The sequence below is a fragment of the Bos indicus genome, chromosome 21, assembly GCF_029378745.1.
Source record: "Bos indicus isolate NIAB-ARS_2022 breed Sahiwal x Tharparkar chromosome 21, NIAB-ARS_B.indTharparkar_mat_pri_1.0, whole genome shotgun sequence".
Lineage (NCBI taxonomy): Eukaryota > Metazoa > Chordata > Mammalia > Artiodactyla > Bovidae > Bos > Bos indicus.
Genome location: NC_091780.1, coordinates 52,705,885 through 52,726,690, shown reverse-complemented (window position 1 = coordinate 52,726,690; position 20,806 = coordinate 52,705,885). Strand labels below are relative to the sequence as shown.

Genomic DNA, 20,806 nt, shown 5'->3' with positions numbered 1-20,806 from the left:
TGATTAATTGATGGAAATTTTTTTAAAAGTAGATATAAACTCTTAATCTTAAAAGAATATATAAAACATTTAGCAACATGACATTGTTTTTCAATTCTTCTATTCCTTGAATTCATGTAAATAATACCTCCCAATAAAAGCAGAGAAAATCCATAACAGCACTTGTTTTTAACAAAAAATAATAATCATGTATGTCACATAAATTCAAGAAATGTAACATCAGTATGTCAGTGACAGACTAGACTGAATCTAGTTACCAAGGTCCAGAGTAGTGTTCTTAAGAAATGTTCTAATTTTGAAAGAGATAAGTAAAAGATTATTATTATATTCTTGCAACCCCAACAAAACTCTTTAGGCTAAAAGAGGCCAAGAAAACATGGGCATCAATTTTTCTTGAGAGTTTGTTCAAAATTATAGATCAAGTTTCTGAAAAGTTTCAGCTTGTGGCATATAGAGCTATTAATAATTTGAATTCAGCCCTCCACTGCACAACACTTTCCCAAGGGCATCCTTTGTCTCTTTTGGGAAGAAGATTGCTTCCCTACCCACTACAAGTGCTAAAACATACAAAGTACACTTTAGAGCAAAACTATCTGACCTATCCATATTAGAACCAGTAAATAAGTTTAGATTAAAGCATTTCATAGGTAAAAAATCAATATAAGAAAAATTTGAATCAACTGTATAATACCTGTATTTTAAATATGCTGTACTTGAAACATAGCCTATATACATAAAAGTTAACATAAAATAGCATGAATTATTGAAGAAATCTGTTATTACAGTGGGAGATTTAAATGGAATTTTCATTAATTGACAGATAAAACAGATAATAACTAGCAAAATAGTATTGAACAGCACAGTAACATATGATATAGAAAACCTGTAAAGAATTCCACTTTCAATAATTGTTCCTTATTTGCAAGCACATATGGGACATATGCATGTAGTAGTTATGATGCAAATCTCAGCAATTTCATTGACGATTTATTATGCATATTGTATTCTTTAGCTACAATGTAATTAAATTGGAAGTTAGTTTTCAAATAATGAATTAAAAGCCAATATATTTGTAACTTAAAAATACTTAATTGAATTATATAATCTTGAATCATTAAATAATTTATCAGATATGAATTATAAATTTATATTTAAAGCATTTTAAATCAAGCATACATGAAGGACTAATCAAAATTTATCATATATCATACAAGTACAGTTTCAGTTTCACATTCATAGTACTAAAAGGCACTTGAAAAGCAGGTAAAAAATATTTTGATCTGGCAGCAGTTTCTAACACAAAAAATGTTAAGTGACTAAAGATTAAGCTTGAAGTAAATTGAAGGAAGGCTTTAGCAAATATAAAGCAGAAATAAATGAAATATGGAAAGAGGAAACAAAAGATTTGTTCTTTGAAAGCTATCAAAATAGTTTTTGATTTAAAAAAAAAAACATACTATTACAATCAGGCAAACAAGCAAAAAAGATCTTTGGTTAATTAGGAATGAAGAGAACTGATCTCATAAATCATATCTTCAACACATTAATTTAGGAGACCCTGAAAACATTTCCATTTAAAATCAAGAAGCTGACAAGATGATTTTTACCACTAAATTTATTATCATTGTTTTGAAAGTCATAGTGATATAATAAGAAAAGGAAAATATAAAAATATTAAGAAGATGGAAGTAAAACGTGCATTATTTGCACACCATGTGATTATATAGGAAAAAGATACACTTAAAAGCTAAAATTAATCAGTATACAAAAGATCTCAATGTATGGAGTCTATTGCATTTCTATACAATAGAATTATTAGCTCTCAAATATTAGAGTTGCAATTTTAAAATGTCACATTTTACTATTGCAAAAAATCTATGTGCAAAAGATCTATATTGTAAAAAATATATCTATATCCCAGGCCCCTCTGACTATGAGATTCTCTAGACAAGAATACTGGAGAGTGTTGCCATTCTGTTCTTCCCAAATATATAGTATATGGAATTACACAAAAAAATTATAAGAAGTTACACAATAGGCATTTACTTAACTGTAAATCTTATTAAGTCTATAATTATTAAGTCTATAAAAATTATGGCAAACCATAATTTGCCAATAAATCACTTGTAATAAGAGCATCAGACTCAAATTTAACAGGTGAGCTGTTATAACCTTTCAAGGAACATGTATATCACTGCATAAACAATTAGGATTTTGTAGACATAAAACATCAATACATAAAATCTCATGTCCTGCTAAAACTAAAACACAAATTAATAAAATGTTATGTGAATTATGTTTCAAAAAGTGAAAAAAACTCCAAAAACTATAAGAACCTGAATTATCTCTGTTGGAAACAAGGGGAAAGACATCTCCTCTGTTTACTATGAACTTCCCCAGAGGCTCAGTGGTAAAAGAAATCACTTCTAATGCAGAAGATAAAAGAGATGCAGGTTGATCCTGGGTGGAGAATATCCCGTGGAGTAGGAAATGGCAACCCTCTCCAGTATTATTGCCTGTAATAATCTATGAATATACGAGCGTGGCCGGCTACAGTCCATGGGTTGCAAAGAGTTGGATATATGAGCATTCATGCATGCACATGTCCCTTTACTTATAGCATTTATTAAGAAAATTAATTGTATCTTTTTGTTCTGTTCATTGGAAATGTGTGTATATCTCAAGGATCTGAAAGTCATCACTTTGAAATGTAGTCATCATGGAAACAGTGCTCTATCTCCCTCTTTCTCTAGAAGGGTAAGAGCCAAAATTTGTTGGCATCTAGCTCCAAGATGCCAGAGAAGGCAATGGCACCCCACTCCGGTACTCTTGCCTGGAAAATCCCATGGACGGAGGAGCCTGGTAGGCTGCAGTCCATGGGGTCGCTAAGAGTCGAACACGACTGAGCAACTTCACTTTCACTTTTTACTTTCATGCATTGGAGGAGGAAATGGCAACCCACTCCAGTGTTCTTGCCTGGAGAATCCCAGGGACGGTAGAGTCTGGTGGGCTGCGGTCTATGGGATCGCACAGAGTCGGACACAACTGAAGCGACTTAGCAGCAGCAGCAAGAGCTCCAAGATGCAAACATCCCTCCTTCCTAAGGGTGCATGCATGCATGCATGCTAAGTCGCTTCAGTTATGTCTGACTCTGTGTGACCCCATGGAGAGCAGCCCACCAGGCTCCTCCGTCCACAGCATTCTCTAGGCAAGAATACTGGAGTGGGTCGCCATTTCCTTCTCCATCCCTAAGGATATGAGAAGCTTATTTTTTATTTGAATAAATACCATTAGCTAACACAGAAGTGAAGTGAAATGAAGTGGAGTCTCTCAATTGTGTTCGACTCTTTGCGCCCCTGTGGACTGTAGCCTACCAGGCTTCTCCGTCCATGGGATTCTCCAGGCAAGAATACTGGAGTGGGTTATCATTTCCTTCGCCAGGGGATCTTCCCGACCCAGGGATCGAACCCAGGTCTCCCTCATTGGAGGCAGACGCTATAACCTCTGAGCCACCAGGGAAGTCCAGCTAACACAGAAAACGACTCCAAAAACCAAGTGAATTTAGGATGGTCTATGTCTGACAAATAGATCGTGTGGTCAAGTCCTATTATTTGAGGACTAGGTACTGTTTATTATTGAGAACATGTGTGAGGTGTGTTATATTTGCTTGCTTACATAAAGAAGGTGAGATTTCTTTCAGTCTTTGCAGTCCCTTTAGTAGATTATTTGTGATGCAGCCCACATTGTGGTTTAATGCTTATTCATTAATAAAATTATTTTCTTTCACATCTCTACTTGAGTGGAGAGGTTTTCTGGTTTGGAGGGAGACTGTAATTATGTTTCCCCAACAATTCTGATGATGAAGACTGTCTGGCAGCTATTGATCAAGGCTAGTGAAAGATCTATGGCCACACCAGTCGGTTCAGAGACCTTCCCTCCATTATAGCAAGTTCCCCTTCTGGCTCTCCACTCTGTTGGCATACTAGCTGTAGTAACCACCCTTTCCAAATTCAAGATTTTATTATTGAATAAGCTTGGGTAATTTGGCCCTAAAATCCCATCAGAAACACCACATAGTTGGAAAATATGAGAAGCTAGTAATGGTACCTTCAGGTATTACTCTTAAAAAGCCAATATATGTCTGTCATATTTAAAATGAGTATATGGCAATTCAGTCTTGCACTAGCCAAGGGATTTTTTTTTTTAATTTTGATGAATTAATATTTTGTTGTATTACTTTGGCAGTCCTCATCTCAAGCAAATATATTACTGGCATTTATAGGATGGTTATCATTCTAAGAAAAATGATTTGGGATAAACAGGAGTAAAGATTAAGGAAAATAGAAGAGGAAATATAAGAATTAATGGTGCTGTCCCTTTCACAGAACGTTCCTCCTCTTTTCTTTGCTGTCTCTGCTTCTCCTGCATTTCTTTACCCCTCCCTGCTTCAGTCTGACTCCTGGGGAAGGGGAGGTGATGGTCTTTTAGTTGGTGGTTGCCTTCACTTGCGTATTTTCATGTGAAAAGTGTGGAGGACACAGCTTTAGTTCCTAATGATTTATGTGCCCTGTGTGAGGACACAGGTTTCTGTTCCTGGGGGCTTAGCCCGAAGTTCAAACATTAGACCACCTTCCACCTTCTAGAGTCTCTTCTTATCCACACACCATGTAGCTCGGAAAAGAGATCTAATCAGGGACTAAAGATAACTTGGATAACTGTGGCCCCTATGAAGGCAACAGGATGGAGAGTTGTTACTCTCCATATCTGTAAAAAAATCAATCAAACAAGGCATTAATCTGATAAATGTAAACACAGAAAGAGAGAAAAAAGTGCTGTATAACTTAATTTTGTTGTTGTTTTGTTGCAGTGCTAGGAAAACCAGCTCTCTTTGGATCCCCAGCAAAACTATTGCCCTGAGAAGCTACCCAGGCCTAAAGGTACCTCTGTTTCTATCTATGTGAATTAAAGTTAATTGAGCTTAATATGAAATATTGACATAATATCTGGGTTAGCATTGTTGAGAATTAATAAGATAATGTATGCAAATCTCCTGATATATTTTTGGCACTTAGCAGGCATTTATTTAATGATAGATCTTATTAAGGTTATAATTATCATAATCATAATTTGCCAATGAATCACTTATAATAAGAGCATCAGACTCAACATTTAATAAGTGAGCTGCTTTAATCTTTTAAGGAACATATACATCACTGACATAAACAATTAAGTTATCTTTTATTGTGGAAATAAAACACTAATAAATCAAGTCTAATATCCAGCTAAAATTAAAATATACCACAATGATTTTTTTTTAATTTCAGAGATGCTAGTGGGGCCCGATAATTTACTGAGATATTAATTTGTGTTGTATTCTCCTTTGTACTGTCCGTACCCCATTGAAGTGGGTAGAGACACTGTGAGTCTTCGTGCCCCTTCCTTTGTTTTGCAGGCTAAGTAAGAGAAGCAGGTATACAACTGTGTTCCTGATTTTGGGGTTCTAGATACTTAATGTTCCTGAGGGTATTTTGCTGATAGAGAAGAGAAACAGGTGAATGGCTTTTAAACTTGTGAAAAAAGGAGGGAAGCTCCCCTAAGATCCTAATTGATGCTAACATGAAAGGTATGCTGTGACTGATGTTCTTGAGACAGCAGGATGAGAGTTCATAAATATTGCGGGCAGTGTCTGAGTGTGAACCTTAAGGAAACAGGAGCTTGGACTCCATGGCTCCAACTCTTAGAACTGAAAAATCCAAGTCCTTATGATCTGGAAAGTTAGCTTACAGAAATGATGACACAATCAAGAAAAAAATTACACTTTGTTCAGTTTGTAATCACTGCTTAAGACTCCTTGATTCTTCTGTAAAGAGTCTCAATAATGACTGAGTGATTTTCCTAACAGGCTGTACAGGTTCTGAGCCATGTTTAATCTGACTGAAAAATATAGATTTATTTGATGTGTTATCTCTTGCATAATAATTGTTGGGTGTAAAGTTCACATAAAAGAGAGTTTAGTATTTTATTTTTTCTGGCAATCCACTCTTTTTAAAATTTATTTTGCTGAAGTACGGTTGCTATTAATGTTGCATTAATTTCTGCTGTACAGAAAAATGACTCATTTACATATATACACATACATATGTTTATTTTTAATTTCCTTTCCTATTATGGCTTAACACAGGATATTGAATATAGTCCCCTGTGCTATACAGTATGACCTCATTGTTTATCCATTCTGTATTTAACAGTTCTCATCTGGCAATTCACTCATTTTCTTTCAGCTTTTAATTTTATATTGGAGTATATTTGATTAGCTGTGTTGTGTTAGTTTCAGGTGTGATTCAGCAAAGTGATTCAGGTACATACATGTATCTGTTCTTTTTCAAATTCTTTTCCCATTCAAGTTGTAACATAATATTGAGCAGAGTTCCCTGTGCTATACAGTAGGTCCTTGTTGGTTATCCATTTTAAATATAGCAGTGTGTACATGTCAGTCCCAAACTCCCTAACTGTTCCTCCTCCCCACCTTACCCCCAGTAGTTTAGTATTTTAATGTAACCATCTATCAACTAAAGATAACAAAGTACCAAAATAACCTTAAGTGTTGCATAAAACAAATTTGACATTTCTTCTTACTACTTATGATACTTTTTGTCTCTCTCAGTTAGACAAATCATGGCACTTCCATCTTAATCCTCCTATTTAACTGTAAATATAAGGAGCCCAACAGCTCAGCCAGGTTCTATGAAGAGCCCTCACTCTGTGCTATGTGAGTCACATATTATAGGAAATTGAAGACCTATATTAAAGACCATCTGGGCCTGTGGGTATAACTTTTCCTCGGTCCAAAATGGGAGATAACATGGACTTGTCCTTTGATGCCACTGCCTTCTTTCCTGCAACATCTTTAAAAGCCTATATTTAAAGTATTTGGTTTAAAAATTGATTCAATTGAATTAAACATCAAGGGGGAGACAGAAGAAAGAAGATAGGTAAAGTATAAAATCCTCAAACTAACCTGAGATATATTCTGCAACAAAGATGTCATGCTGACGGGCTGGTTGATTAGAACAGACATTTTGAGTTCAGTGATCCAGCAGCCCTTAGGAATCCTGGGAGAGAGCTGCCAATTCTGAGAAATACATTTTTTTTTTCTGTTTGGTTTTACTGATTAGTTGAAACAGTATTGCCGAGGCCCAAATTTCAGTCACATCTTTATTGTTGCTCTGCCATTATAACGCTTCTAAGGTGTGTCTCTTCCCAGTCTTATCACTGATGCTTACCTCCTCATAGTGTCATGTGAGGAGGGACCACAGAAGCACCAGATTTCCGCTTTAAGAAAACCCTGGGGCTTCCTGAACAGCTGCTTCTCAAAGCTGTTGATTTGCAGTATAAAAATTGATCCAAATGGTTTGTTCTCCATCTGTCTCGTGGCCTGCTCTTGCTCCTCCAATTAGGAGGTGCTAGTTAGCTCTGCTGGTAGCTCTTCTTTTGCTGTTTTCTCAATAAGCGGAATTGCATGTTGAAGGTATTGCCTCTGATCAGTCTAGCCCCTCTGCATTTGACCAGGGGAACACATAATCAACAATAATAACAACATAAATTTCTAATCTATACAATGTACATCATCCTTATTCTCATTTTTGGACATAAGAGTATCTAGAAGCTTTAAAAAAAAATTTCAGTGCACATGTGGATGGAGCATAAAACAGATCCCTGAGTGACCCATGTACAAAAGTAGGCATTACATCTATTCCTGTCAACATACATAATAACTTAAAACAATATTTTAACTAGGTGATCCCTGATCACTTTAGTCAGGACTATGTCATTCTTCAGATAAACATCAGCTCTGAAAGAGTTTTCCTGAGAGCCTTACTTCTGTTTTCTACAATTTACATTCATTCCATAGACAGAGAATGTTGAATTGCTGAATGAATTGATTAATAAATAAATTCACCAATAATCTGTGGAAATGGAAGAGTTAGAAAATGGTAAATAGGATGAAAAACTTGTGTAAAGGAAACCATTACACTTTATGCCACCAGAAGCTTCTTTTAAGTAATGAAGGAAATAAAGTAGGGATGGGAAACAAAAATATTTTTTAAATAACCTTGTGGCATAAACTAATTTTTTCATGTAAATGTATATAACATTTTAAATAGTCATCCTGATATATCATTGATTTTATATTAAGTGGAAGATTTTAGGTTATAAGGTGGAAAAACTGCCTGGCAATGTTCACAGTCAACTCTTTGCAATGCTAATTTATTCCAGAAAGCTCAAGCTGAAGAGGATTAATGCTGGTGTCCATATATAACTGCATTTCAAGAAACAGTGACTATTGTACAGTAGGTACAAAGCTGAGTCAGCATCTTCCAGTTCTGACTGATAATTTTTTTTTTTTAATCCTGTTTATCTTCTCCCCTTGGAGCAGCTGAGGGATACATACACTTTTTATTAGGTAGAAAAGCAGTAATGGCTTTCTTAGTATCTGAGCTCAGCAGCAAAGAAGTCTGCAATTATAGCAAAAAGAAAAGAAAAAAAAAAAAAAAAACAAAGCTTGCCCCAGTTTTACTTAGAAGCCTGCAACTCGTGTTCATTTTTTCATGGAAAGAGACAGTGAACTGTATCCTCTATATGCAGTCTCTTGAGAAGGAATGATAAATCTGGCAGATACAATAGGCCAGCAGGAAAGTTAAGAGACCAGGAATTATAAGTAGCTAATTATGAGTATTCACTAGTTGATTTCACAGACTCTCTCTTAAAAGAAGTGAGTTATTATAGAATTATATTTCATCTAGCTCAATTTTTGTCCTTATTCATGAAATTTTTTATTCTACAAACTGAGTCACGGATGCACAAAAACAAAGATTAGAAAAAAGATACATGTATTTTTCTTCTAACTAGAATTTTTGACCTGTAAAATATATAATGTGGCATGATTATTCTCAAAAGATTGGATTTTAGCACAACTGTATCAGTTGAAGCATGGATAGTAAACAGTGATGGTTTAAATTATTATATAATATTAGAATGAAATCTGACCATTTCCAGTCCTGTGGCCACTGTTGAGTTTTCCAAATTAGCTGGCATATTGAGTGCAGCACTTTCACAGCATCATCTTTTAGGATTTGAAATAGCTCAGCTGGAATTCCATCACCTCCACTAACTTAGTTCATAGCAATGCTTCCTAATCCCACTTGACTTCACACTCCAGGGTATCTGGCTCTAGGTGAGTGACCACACCAGCGTGGTTTTCCGGCTCATTAAAACTTTCTATATAGTTCTTCTGTGTATTCTTGCCACCTCTTCTTAATATTTTCTGCTTCTGTTAGGTCCATACAGTTTCTGTCCTTTATTGTACCCATCATTGCATGAAATGTTCCTTTGGTATCTCTAATTTTCTTTAAGAGGTCTCTAGATTCTCCCATTCCATTATTTTCCTCTGTTTCTTTGAATTGTTCACTTAAGAAGTCTGTCTTATCGCTCCTTGCTATTTTTTGTAAGTCTGCATTTAGATGGATATATCTTTCCTTTTCTCCTTTCCCTTTCACTTCTCTTCTTTTCACAGCTATTTATAAGGCCTCCTCAGACAATCATTTTGGCTTCTTGCAGTTCTTTTTCTTGGGGATGGTTTTGATCACTGCCTCCTCTACAATGTTACAAACTTCTGTCCATAGTTCTCCAGGCACTCTATCAGATCTAATCCCTTAAATCTATTTCTGACTTCCACTGTATAATATTAAGGGATTTGATTTAGGTCATACCTGAATGGTGTAGTAATTTCCCCCACTTTCTTCAATTGAAGCTGAATTTTCCAATAAGGATTTCATGATCCGAGCCACAATCAACTCCTCATCTTGTTTTTGCTCTCTGTATAGAGTTTTTCCATCTTTGGCTGGAAAGAATATAATCAATCTGATTTCAAGACTGACTATTTGGTGATGCCCATGTGTAGAACTGTCTCCTGTGTTGTTGGAAGAGGGTGTTTACCAGTGCATTCTCTTGACAAAATCCCATTAGCCTTTGTCCTGCTTCATTTTGTCTTCCAAGGCCAACCTTGCCTGTTACTCCAGGTATCTCTTTTCTGACTGCTTTTGCATTCTAGTCCCCTGTGATGAGAAGGACGTCTCTTTTTAGTGTTAGTTCTAGAAGGTCTTTTAGGTCTTTATAGAACCATTTGACTTCATCTTCTTTGACATTAGTGGTTGGGACATCAACTTGGATGACTGTGATATTGACAGTTTGCCTTGGAAACAAACCAAGACCTTTCTGTTGATTTTGAGATTGCTCCCAAGTACTGCCTTTTGGACTTGTTCATTGACTATGATAGTTACTTCATTTCTTCTAAGTGATTCTTGACCACAGCAGTAGACATAATTTGTTGTTCACTCACTCAGTTGTTTCTGACTCGTTGTGACCCCATGGACTGCAACATGCACGGCGTCCCTGTCCTTTAGCATCTCCTGGAGCTTGCTCAAACTTATGTCCATTGAGTCGGTGATTCCATCCGACCACCTTGTCCTCTGTCTCCCCCTTCTCCTCCTGCCTTCAATCTTTCCCAGAACCAGGGTCTTTTCTAATGAATTGGCTCTTCCTATCAGACGGACAAAGTATTGGAGCTTCAACTTCAGCATCAGTCCTTCCAATGAATATTCAGGGTTGATTTTCCTTTAGATTGACTAGTTTGATCTCCTTGCAGTCAAGGGACTCTCAAGAGTCTTCTCTAACACCACCATTTGAAAAGATCAATTCTTTGGCCCTCAGCCTTCTTTATGGTACAAATCTCACATGGATATGTGGCTATTAGAAAAACCATAGCTTTGACTATACAGACCTTTGTTGACAAAGTAATGTCTCTGCTTTTTAATATGCTGTCTAGGTTTGTCATTGCTTTTCTTCTAAGAAGCAAGCATCTTTAAATTTCATGACTGCAGTCACCATCTGTAGTGATTTTAGAGCCTAAGAAAATAAAGTCTGTCACTGTTTTCATAGTTTCCCCATCTATTTGCAATGAAGTGATGGGACAGGATACCATGATCTTGGTTTTTTGAATGTTGAGTTTTAAGCCAGCTTTTTCACTTTCCTCTTTCACCTTCATCTGCGTCATCTGAATTAAATTTGCCCTTTCCCATCCATTTTAGTTCACTGATTCCTAAAATGTCGATGTTCACTCTTCCACTTGCTATCTGGTCACTTCCAATTTACCTCGACTTATGCAACTAACATTTCAGGTTCCCATGCAATATTGTTCTTTACAGCATCCATCTTTAGTTTCTCCACCAGACATATCCACAACTGGGTGTCGTTTCTGCTTTGGCTCAGCCTCTTCATTCCTTCTAGATCTATTTCTCCACTTTTCTTCAGTAGCATATTTGACACCTACTGATATGGGGGGGGGGCTCATTTCCTATATATATATATATATTTATATATTATCTTTATAAATTATATATATATATATATGTCAGTCTCTAAGTAACCTACATAAATGTATGTCTGACAAATAAGATGTTGGAAATATTTACCTTTGTAAAGTATTTAATGCTGCTTTATTTTTAAAGTTAAGATTAGTTGTATTTAATTTAGGGTGTCTATAGTTCATTGTTTGTTTTCATGTTTTAAGGAAAGTGCATCTGTGATTGGTGTAGTGTACTTTCAGATAGTTCAATTCCACTCAGTGTTTCAAAATTAATCGTATTGGTAATAAGTATGTAAATAAATTACTAGCACAAAGTCCTCTTGAAATATATATGTATATATATATATATATATATATACACACATACACACACACACACACTGAATGTGCTTTGCATGTATCTCACAATAGACATTATAAGCAGGCATATTTTGTGTGGTAAAACAAAAGCAATTTTTCTATGCATATATTTATAAGCTATGAATTTTTCAACTATAATTTAATTATAAATTAATAATATTAGAAATGTTTTAGCTGTAAAACAATTTGCAAATTATGATATAAAATATGAGAGGCAGTCCAGGCTATATAGTTGCTCAAACATGTCAGCAGGAATCTGAGCAACTTCCAGCTTTCTGTTCTTCCCAGTCTCAGTGTTTTGGCTATAGACTTTATACCAGTTGCAAGATGATTATCATATCTCTAGATGCATCTCTTCCCATTAGCATCCCAAGTATGAAGAAGAAGAGGTCAAAGGTTTGGTCTTTGGTTTGTTGCTGTTTTCTCTATGAGACTTTATTAGGGTCCTTTAACCATTCTTTCCCTCTCTTTTACCATATTTGAGTCACATGGTAGCCCCTAGTTGGAGGATGCCAGGCAAAGACACATCTGGCCAAAGGGAAGGCAATTGATATAACTGGCTTGGCTTGACTATGGTTATTTTGGAAACTTGGGAATATTGTTGACCTATAAATCTGTTGACTCTAATAGAAAGAAGTGGAAAAGTGGGGAAGGATAACTGCAGGTCAGTCAGTATATTTTGTGTACAACAGAAATATGAGAATAAGAAACATATAATTTTTATTTGATTTTGAGCTTTTATATTAAATATTCTTTAGTGAAATGTAAGATTGCAAAACTGAGTCTGACATTGTCATTGAGTATTCTAAGATATTACATTTTATTTATTTAGTGACTTTATTATTAGATTTTATAGATTCTATAATTTTGTTCCATTTAAAGTTATTACAAAATAATGGCTATATTTCCCTGTTCTTTACAACATGTAATTATTGCTTACCTATTTTGTATATAGTGTGTTGTATCTCTGCATCCCACACTCCTCTCTTCCCCTCCCATTCTTCTGTCTTCAAACTGGTATCCACTAGTTTGTTTTCTACATCTCTGAGTCTGTTTCTGTTATATACAGTCATTTATTCTGTTTTTAGATTCCATGAAGAAGTGATAATATACAGTATTTTTCTTTATCTGACATTTCACTAAGCATAATACTTTCTGTTGTTTGTTGTTTGCTGAGTCATGCCTAACTCTTTGTGACCCCACAAACTGTAGCCCACCAGACTCCTCTCTAAGTTAATATTGTTGCAAGTGGCATAATTTAGTTATTTTTTATGGCTGAGTAATATTCCATTGTATTTATATATGCCACTATTCTGTATGGTGACTCAGATGGTAAAGAATCTGCCTGCAATGCAGGAGATCCAGATTTGATCCCTTGAAGAAGGGAATGGCAACCCACTCCAGTATTCTTGTCTGGAGAATCCCATGGACAGAGGACCCTGGAAGGCTACAGTCCATTGGATTGCAAAGTGTCAGATATAACTGAGTGACTAACTTTCATGTTTATCTTCTTTATCTATTTATCCTTTTAGGGACAGTTGAGTTGTTTCTCGGAGAAGGCAATGGCACCCCACTCCAGTACTCTTGCCTGGAAAATCCCATGGATGGAGGAACCTGGTAGGCTGCAGTCCATGGGGTCGCTAAGAGTCAGACACGACTGAGTGACTTCACTTTCACTTTTTACTTTCATGCATTGGAGAAGGAAATGGCAACCCACTCCAGTGTTCTTGCCTGGAGAATCCCAGGGACAGGGGAGCCTGATGGGCTGCCGTCTATGGGGTCTCACAGAGTCAGACACGACTGAAGCGACTTAGCAGCAGCAGCAGCAGCAGAGTTGTTTCTATGTCTTGGTTATTGTAAATGATGCTGCTATGGACATTGGGGTACATGCGTCGTTAGTGTTTTCTTTCTTTTTTTTTTTTTTGACATGAACCTGGAAGTGGAATTACTAGATCATGTAGAAGTTCTTTCTTTCGCTTTTTGAAGACTCTCCATAATGTTTTCCATAGTGATTGCAACAACTTACATTTCCACCAACAGTGTACAAGGGCTCTCTTTTCTCCTTGTTCTCACTAACATTTGTTATTTGTAGATAGGCATTGGAAAAGTGTGAGATAATGTCTCATCGTGGTTATGATTTGCACTTGTCTAATGATTAGCAATGTTGAATATTTTTTCATATCTTCTGACTATCTGTATGTCTTCTATGAAATATGTCTGTTTAGGTCTCCCATTCATTTTCTAATCAGATTTTTTTTTGCATTGAGCTGTATGAGCTATAAATATATTTTTTGGATATTAACCCCTTATTGGTTATCTCATTTTCAATATTTACCATTCCATAGACTGTATTTTCATTTTAAGACATTATATTCTGCAGTACTATACACAAATCCCTTCAAGTTCTTTAATGGGTTATAATATTAATAGAAAACACATCATTCCTCAGTTATTATTTCAAAAAGCAAATAATTTTTAAAGTAATACTTTTTCAAATACTTGACTAAAAAATAGGCTGACTACATTTATATTAAAAATTTACTTATCTCTTAACTATGATTTTGTATAATAAATATATATTTTAAAGTCAGGTGAAAGAGGTTAAGTCTTGGTTTATTTAAAATTACTTTTTTCTGGTGCTAAATAAGTTTAGTCAGCAATACTCTCTCTGTGGGTAGATAAAATAATGAATATTTCACTCAAATATAATGCTGAAATTTTCACTGGCTTTCAAAAAGCATCAAATTTTGGCTTAAAGCCCAGATGTTTCTTAAGATTCTAGCCAGTAAAATCTGTTTGAAATTGTGAGGCAGGATGGAGGGTAAGGAAGTAACCAAAGTGCTTGATATTATAAACTTTGTAATTTGGCTGATAAATCCATTACTTGTAGTTATGTGTAGCACCTATGATGGTTTTCAAATTATTTAATTATGACAATTAATAATAAAAAGTACATAATCTCTAAGAGAAAAATGTTTTAAAAACAGGTTCGATGAAGTAGGTAAGTAGATAATTTGCAAAATTTTAAGTCCTTCATCTCAGTCTCATTAATAGTCACAGAAAGACCTCTGGTAAATAATAGACTCTTGAGATAATGAGGTTCTTTACTTCAGGACAATAGAGCACCATTGGGGTTACTCTTTTAAGCCTTATTTTCTATTTGGATTAGTTTATCTCTGATAATTTCAAGTCTCCCTTGGGATCAGGAGAGGAAGCTTAACTGAGGATAATAACTGTAGAATAGAATATGGCTAAGTGGTCCTAGAAGGGATAGACCTACTCAAAAGTTTTACTAAACTTTATACCTATACAACTGGGCCCTGAAGCTTCTGCATATGGCCAAGTAATGAGACTCAGTAGAAGCATTTTTTTTTTTTTTTTTCACTTTCCTAATGCGCCTGCTGCTGCTAAGTCACTTCAGTCATGTCCGACTCTGTGAAACCCCATAGATGACAGCCCACCAGGCTATGCCATTCCTGGGATTCTCCAGGCAAGAACACTGGAGTGGGTTGCCGTTTCCTTCTCCAATGCATGAAAGTGAAAAGTCAAAGTGAAGTCGCTCAGTCGTGTCTGACTCTTAGTGACCCCATGGACTGCAGCCTACCAGGCTCTTCCATCCATGGGATTTTCCAGGCAAGAGTACTGGAGTGGGTTGCCATTGCCTTCTCCTCCTAATGCCCCTAAATTTCCCTATAAGTGTGTTGAAGGAAGGCCAGTCTTTCCAGGCCTGCTTCTTGAGAAACTTATATGCAGGTCAGGAAGCAATAGTTAGAACTGGACATGAAACAACAGACTGGTTCCAAATAGGAAAAGGAGTGTATCAAGGCTATATATTGTCACCCTGCTTATTTAACTTATATGCAGAGTACATCATGAGAAATGCTGGGCTGGAAGAAGCACAAGCTGGAATCAAGATTTCTGGGAGAAATATCAATAACCTCAGATATGCAGATGACACCACCCTTATGGTAGAAAGTGAAGAGGAACTAAAAAGCCTCTTGATGAAAGTGAAAGAGGAGAATGAAAAAGTTGGCTTAAAGCTCAACATTCACAAAATGAAAATCATGGAATCCGGTCCTATCACTTCATGGAAAATAATGGGGAAACAGTGTTAGACTTTATTTTTGGGGGCTCCAAAATCACTGCAGATGGTGACGGCAGCCATGAAATTAAAAGACACTTACTCCTTGGAAGGAAAGTTATGACCAACCTAGATAGCATATTCAAAAGCAGAGACATTACTTTGCCCACAAAGGTCCGTCTAGTCAAGGCTATGGTTTTTCCAGTGGTCATGTATGAGTGTGAGAGTTGGACTGTGAAGAAAGCTGAGCACTGAAGAATTGATGCTTTTGAACTGTGGTGTTGAAAAAGACTCTTGAGAGTCCCTTGAACTGCAAGGAGTTCCAACCAGTCCATCCTAAATGAGATCAGTCCTTGGTGTTCTTTGGAAGGAATGATGCTAAAGCTGAAACTCCAGTACTTTGGCCACCTCATGCAAAGAATTTACTCATTGGAAAAGACTCTGATGCTGGGAGGGATTGGGGGCAGGAGGAAAAAGGGACGATAGAGGATGAGATGGCTGGATGGCATCACCGCCTCAAGTTTGAGGACGAGTTTGAGTGAACTCCGGGAGATGGTGATGGATAGGGAGGCCTGGCGTGCTGCGATTCATGGGGTCGCAAAGAGTCAGACACCACAGAGCGACTGAACTGAACTGAACTGAATTGAGTCTTTCCAGGTGGCACAGTGGTAAACAATCTGCCTGCCAATGCAGAAGATTCTGGTTTGATCTCTTGGTTCGGAAGATCCCCTGGAGAAGAAAAGAGCAACCCACTCCAGTATTCTTGCCTGGAAAATTTCATGTACATGTTCAAGGTAAAAAGTATTGTGTAAATATCTCAGAGGAAGTTACCATGAAATACAAAACATCATCAAAAGGTGTAAAAGAAAAGACGTTTCACAAGGTAAATCAAAGCTATAGATCATAGAATCTTTCCTCTGGCTGTTGTCATATTTTCACTCTGCTTAACTCTTGTCTATTTATCCTAGTAAAATAGGAGCATCTTAATATGAATTTATATGAAAATACAAGAATTAGTTGATGTTTTCTTTTACACAAAATGAAATAACTCAAACTTGGGGTACATTATTGTTTAACTGTTTAGACCTGTTTCTTTCCCTGTGAGATGAAAATTTCTTTCAGAATATGTGGATCAGATAATGAAATTCTTCCAGAAGTAATACGTGACTAATAGCTCACATTAATGACCTTTATGGATGGAATTGTCAGTTGAAAACAATTCACTTATTTTTTTTATCAAGAATTGAAGGCCATAAGGTTTTTTTCACTGCTGCTGCTGCTAATTTGCATCAGTCATGTCCGACTCTGTGGGACCCCATAGACGGCAACCCACCAGGCCCCGCTGTCCCTGGGATTCTCCAGGCAAGAACACTGGAGTGGGTTGCCATTTCCTTCTCCAATGCATGAAAGTGAAAAGTGATAGTGAAGTTGCTCAGTCGTGTCTGACTCTTCTCGACCCCACGGACTGCAGCCTACCAGGCTCCTCCGTCCATGGGATTTTCCAGGCAAGAGTACTAGAGTGGGGTGCCATTGCCTTCTCCTTTTTTTGCTAGTAGCTTTAAATCCTTCGAGTGACTGTATTCATCAGGGTCAAGTCAGGAATAGAAACCATGCCAGTTATTTTTGGAGATAATTTAAGGTAAAGAATTATTAATACATATGTCACAACATAACGATGAACCTTGGCAACATTATGCTACATAAAATAGCCAGATATAAAAGGACAAATATTGGATGATTCCACTTATATGTTGTATCTAGAATAGTCAACTTCATAGGCACAGAAAGTAATACGGTGGTCTTTAAGCAGTGAAGGAAGTGGAGGATGGAGAGGTATTGTTTTTTGTTTGGGTTTATTTTTTATTTTTTTACTATTATTTATTGTATAGATTGAAATCTAATGTTGCTATTAGAACCAACTGCCTTTGTTGGTATGAACAAACATTGTTGGGGTAACCCTAGTAATAGCAGTAGGAAAGAGTAGAGCCAGTTCCTTTCTGCTTGAGCCCAACGGGGAGCCATTTGGCCAAAGAGAAATGCAGTTTGCAGAATCCTAGGCCCAACAATCAACAAGTAGAGTATACAGTAATAGGCAGGGAGATGAGAGACCAAATATTAATAACTGTTGCAGTCACCTTTGAGTTGCTGTAGATTCTAGCACAGTATCATGGACCAGAATCATATCATTAGAATCACAGTATCATATCATTAAATATTGTATTAATGAATAAACAAATCCTTATTGTATGCCCATACTCTTTTCTTGATCTTTTGATGTAACATTATGAATACTGAGGTCTGTGATTTTCAAGAGTTTGTATAGATTTTATTTTAAAAGTTGCTTATGTTTATAAGTTTTAAGTGACACATGGTTTGTATAATTAAAAATATTTTTAAACTACTGTCCATAGGCTTAGAACATGACTGATTCTTTCCATTTTATTTCTGGTAAATATTCCAGAGTTTCTAATTCCTGCACAAACATTATCACCATCTCGTTATCAAGACATTAAAGACACCTGTGAGCACTTTGCAGCGTGGGCAACAAATGATCTTTTTAACAATACATTTTAATGGAGAGTTTACTGCTGATTAAAACCACCTTTCAAACATCCTGCAAATAAGAAAAACTGACGGAAATGCAATGAGGCCAAGGTTAAAGGTGAACTAAGACTTTTATCAATTATGTCAGTTTAATGGTTAAAATGCATGAAAGTGATGAGACATTCATTCAATAATGAGTTTATATTCTGTTCACTCATGCAGCTATTCTTCATCTTCTAATGATATGCTATATTGAAAATAATTATAAAAGACAAAAGATAGTTTTAGAGATGAAAATAAAGCAAACAGGTAGCTTTCATTGTGTAGCCCAGATCCATAAGCGTGAGGAAAAACAATCTTCTTAGGAATGTCGGCAATCTTTGCTTTCTGGTTCCTGCTTTCCCGAACAATTATAAATACTGCTATTTTGTTTTATGTGTTATTGATTTTTATATTTACAGTTTAGACAGTAAGTGCTATGTAATTATCAGAATGGAACAAATACAAAATATCTTAGAAAGGCATTAAAATATCAAAAATGCATTAGTTAATGCAATTGAATGATTCAATTCCATACACAGACATGACTACATGTTGCAGAACACATATTAGTTCCCGCATCAGAGACTAAAATATCTTATGTTCAAATCCCGACTAAGTCCTCTGGGTCAGTGGCACAACTTAGTTAAGGTCAGATTCCAATAGTCCCATCAAGAACCACTTTTAATTATTCTTACAGCAGCATTTCTTTCTTTCAGGCACTCTTGTCCCCTTCTCATTAGGTTTCACTGATTGGTAATAACTTCACTCATCAGGAATTGTTGACTGCACATCTGGATCAATCAAAGGTCAAACTCACAGAGATAACTTTCTTAGTGTAATATTCCCCTAATAGTTTGGTTTCAAACTTGGATAGATTCTATTCCTATAACTGTACTTTTCAGTCCTTTGAAGTTCATCAGAATCATGGAGTCTTGCCAGAAGTATATTATAATTTCAGTAAATTGAGGATTTGGGAGTTTGTATCTTACCTAACTTCACTGAATTTATTCATATAACATAATTAATAATGATTTGCTACTTGTAGTTTAAGCAAGAGGCACTTAATGAGCCCTTAATATATCTAGGTGCTCAGATTCTATATGGAATATCTTATTTAATATTGATAATATCCAGTGATGAAACTGTTATTCTGTTTATATGAAACAACTAAAGGTTAAAGATCTAAGGAGTGAGTATTATTCAGCCTTAAAAAAAGCAAATTCTGGATAAAGAAGATGCAGTCTGTATATACAATATAATAATACTTGGCCACAAAATGAATGAAATAATGCCATTTTCAGTAACGGGGATTCAGCTAGAGATTATCATACTAAGTGAAGTAAGTCAGAAAAACAAACAGCATGTGATACAACTTATATGTAATCTAAATATGACACAAATGAATGTATCTATGAAACAGTCATGGACATAGAAAAGAGACTTGTGGTTGCCAAGAGGGAGAGGGTTGAGAGAAGGATAGGGTGGAAGGATGGGGTTAACAGATGTAAACTATTACACATAGAATGGATAAACAATAATGTTCTGCTATGTAGCAGAGGGAACTATGTTCAATATAGTGTGATAAACCATAATGGAAAAGAAAGTTAAAAGAAGAATGTATATTTATATATATAATGAATCACTTGCTGTACAGCAGAAATTAACACAACATTATAAACCTACTATACTTCAATAAAAAATAAATGTTAAAAAAATCTAAAAACAAAAGAAAATTCTGTCATATGCAGCAATATGGATGGCACTGGGATAGTGCTAAAATGAAATCAGCTAGTCCTCTAGGGATAATTACTGCATTATTACACTTATATGAAGTACATTCTAATAGCAAAAATTGTCAGGCGGGGCAAAAAATTAAACTATGTCACCTGTAGGTGCTTAATTTTAGAGTTAGGTTGAAAAGATTGAAACTTAAAATATAGATAAAAGGTATAAGTAGCACTCGTAAGTGAGCTAAAATTATTGTGGTAAAATCAAAATACTTAAAGAAAAAATAATGCTAGAAGAAATGATGGACATTTTATAAAAATAAATGTCAGTTTTTAATGAAAATAACACAATTATAAATGCATACAGCAAAAACCAGGTTCCCTATACAAAAACCAAATACTAACAGAATTAAAGAGAAAAATAAATAACTTAAAAATAATGATCAGAAACTTCAATTAACCAATCAATATTGTATAGAAAAATTAGGCAGGAAAATAATTTATATATAGTGAAAGTTTCTACATGTTTGTAACTAGTATATATAAATACACTTTAAAGTATTTTATTAAAAAATGTTACTATAATCTAATATTATAATTAACTTTATAATTATACATAGTCATATT

At 35.5% G+C, this 20,806-nt stretch overlaps 1 long non-coding RNA gene across 1 annotated transcript in view; it reads left to right on the top strand.

Annotated features, from left to right (window-relative positions):
* LOC139178360 (uncharacterized) overlaps positions 1-18,523 on the top strand; it is a 46,949-nt gene extending 28,426 nt beyond the window's left edge. The window contains exons 2-3 of the long non-coding RNA XR_011562779.1: positions 4,868-4,937; positions 18,328-18,523. This is a non-coding gene — a long non-coding RNA (uncharacterized lncRNA). The remainder of the gene's footprint in view (positions 1-4,867; positions 4,938-18,327) is intronic.
* The last annotated feature ends 2,283 nt before the right edge of the window (positions 18,524-20,806 follow it).